The sequence below is a fragment of the Lolium perenne genome, chromosome 4 (genome assembly GCF_019359855.2).
Source record: "Lolium perenne isolate Kyuss_39 chromosome 4, Kyuss_2.0, whole genome shotgun sequence".
Classification (NCBI taxonomy): domain Eukaryota; kingdom Viridiplantae; phylum Streptophyta; class Magnoliopsida; order Poales; family Poaceae; genus Lolium; species Lolium perenne.
Window position 1 is genome coordinate 393884597 of NC_067247.2, and position 3033 is coordinate 393887629.

The window sequence follows — 3033 nt, forward strand, 5'->3', positions numbered from 1 at the left end:
CACGAATAATATGTACGAAGTCAGATGTCCTGTGCTCTAAAGTGTTACGAGCATATACCAGAATGATTCATGCAATGATCATTGGACGATGATGGCGTGTATTTCACACGTTCGTTGGGCAACCCCAAGAGGAAGGTATGATGCGCACAGCAGCAAGTTTTCCCTCAGAAAGAAACCAAGGTTTATCGAACCAGGAGGAGCCAAGAAGCACGTTGAAGGTTGATGGCGGCGAGATGTAGTGCGGCGCAACACCAGGGATTCCGGCGCCAACGTGGAACCTGCACAACACAACCAAAGTACTTTGCCCCAACGAAACAGTGAGGTTGTCAATCTCACCGGCTTGCTGTAACAAAGGATTAACCGTATTGTGTGGAAGATGATTGTTTGCAGAAAACAGTAGAACAAGTATTGCAGTAGATTGTATTTCAGTAAAGAGAACTGGACCGGGGTCCACAGTTCACTAGAGGTGTCTCTCCCGTAAGACGAACAGCATGTTGGGTGAACAAATTACAGTTGGGCAATTGACAAATAAAGAGAGCATGACAATGCACATACATATCATGATGAGTATAGTGAGATTTAATTGGGCATTACGACAAAGTACATAGACCGCCATCCAACTGCATCTATGCCTAAAAAGTCCACCTTCAGGTTATCATCCGAACCCCTTCCAGTATTAAGTTGCAAAGCAACAGACAATTGCATTAAGTATGGTGCGTAATGTAATCAACAACTACATCCTTAGACATAGCATCAATGTTTTATCCCTAGTGGCAACAGCACAACACAACCTTAGAACTTTCTGTCACTTGTCCTGTGTCAATGCAGGCATGAACCCACTATCGAGCATAAGTACTCCCTCTTGGAGTTACAAGCATCTACTTGGCCAGAGCATCTACTAGTAACGGAGAGCATGCAAGATCATAAACAACACATAAGCATAACTTTGATAATCAACATAACAAGTATTCTCTATTCATCGGATCCCAACAAACGCAACATATAGGATTACAGATAGATGATCTTGATCATGTTAGGCAGCTCACAAGATCCGACAATGATAGCACAATGGGGAGAAGACAACCATCTAGCTACTGCTATGGACCCATAGTCCAGGGGTAGACTACTCACACATCACACCGGAGGCGACCATGGCGGCGTAGAGTCCTCCGGGAGATGATTCCCCTCTCCGGCAGGGTGCCGGAGGCGATCTCTGGATCCCCGAGATGGGATCGGCGGCGGCGGCGTCTACTGGAAGGTTTTCCGTATCGTGGTTCTCGATCGGGGTTTCGTCACGGAGGCTATTTGTAGGCGGAAGGGCAGAGTCGGGGCCGCACGAGGGGGCCACACCATAGGGCGGCGCGGGCCCCACTGGGCCGCGCCGCCACGTGGTGTCGCCACCTCGTGGCCCCACTTCGTGTGTTCTTCGGTCTTACGGAAGCTCCGTGGAAAAATAGGCCCCTGGGCTTTGATTTCGTCCAATTCCGAGAATATTTCCTTACTAGGATTTCTGAAACCAAAAACAGCAGAAACAAAGAATCGGCACTTCGGCATCTTGTTAATAGGTTAGTTCCGTAAAAATGCACGAATATGACATAAAGTGTGCATAAAACATGTAGATAACATCAATAATGTGGCATGGAACATAAGAAATTATCGATACGTCGGAGACGTATCAGCATCCCCAAGCTTAGTTACGCTCGTCCCGAGCGAGGTAAAACGATAACACGAGATAATTTACGGAGTGACATGCCATCATAATCTTGATCATACTATTTGTAAAGCATATGTAGTGAATGCAGCGATCAAAACAATGTGTATGACATGAGTAAACAAGTGAATCATATAGCAAAGACTTTTCATGAATAGCACTTCAAGACAATCATCAATAAGTCTTGCATAAAAGTTAACTCATAAAGCAATAATTCAAAGTAAAGGCATTGAAGCAACACAAAAGAAGATTAAGTTTCAGCGGTTGCTTTCAACTTGTAACATGTATATCTCATGGATATTGTCAACATAGAGTAATATAATAAGTGCAATAAGCAAGTATGTAGGAATCAATGCACAGTTCACACAAGTGTTTGCTTCTTGAGGTGGAGAGAAATAGGTGAACTGACTCAACATTGAAAGTAAAAGAATGGTCCTCATAGAGGAAAAGCATCGATTGCTATATTTGTGCTAGAGCTTTGATTTTGAAAACATGAAACAATTTTGTCAACGGTAGTAATAAAGCATATGCATCATGTAAATTATATCTTATAAGTTGCAAGCCTCATGCATAGTGTACTAATAGTGCCCGCACCTTGTCCTAATTAGCTTGGACTACCTGGATTATCACCGCAATACATATGCTTTAACCAAGTATCACAAAGGGGTACCTCTATGCCGCATGTACAAAGGTCTAAGGAGAAAGCTCGCATTTGGATTTCTCGCTTTTGATTATTCTCAACTTAGACATCCATACCGGGACAACATAGACAACAGATAATGGACTCCTCTTTTAATGCTTAAAGCATTCAACAACAATTAATTCTTTTCTCATTAGAGATTTGAGGATGTTTGTCCAAAACTGAAACTTCCACCATGGAACATGGCTTCGGTTAGCGGCCCAATGTTCTTCTCTCACAATATGCATGCTCAAACCATTCAACTCAGAGTAGATCGCCCTTACTTCAGACAAGACGAACATGCATAGCAACTCACATGAAATTCAACAATGAGTTGATGGCGTTCCCCAGTAAACATGGTTATCGCACAACAAGCAACTTAATAAGAGATAAAGTGCATAATTACATATTCAATACCACAATAGTTTTTAAGCTATTTGTCCCATGAGCTATATATTGCAAAGGTGAATGATGGAATTTTAAAGGTAGCACTCAAGCAATTTACTTTGGAATGGCTGGAAAATACCATGTAGTATAGGTAGGTATGGTGGACACAAATGGCATAGTGGTTGGCTCAAGTATTTTGGATGCATGAGAAGTATTCCCTCTCGATATAAGGTTTAGGCTAGCAAGGCTTATTTGA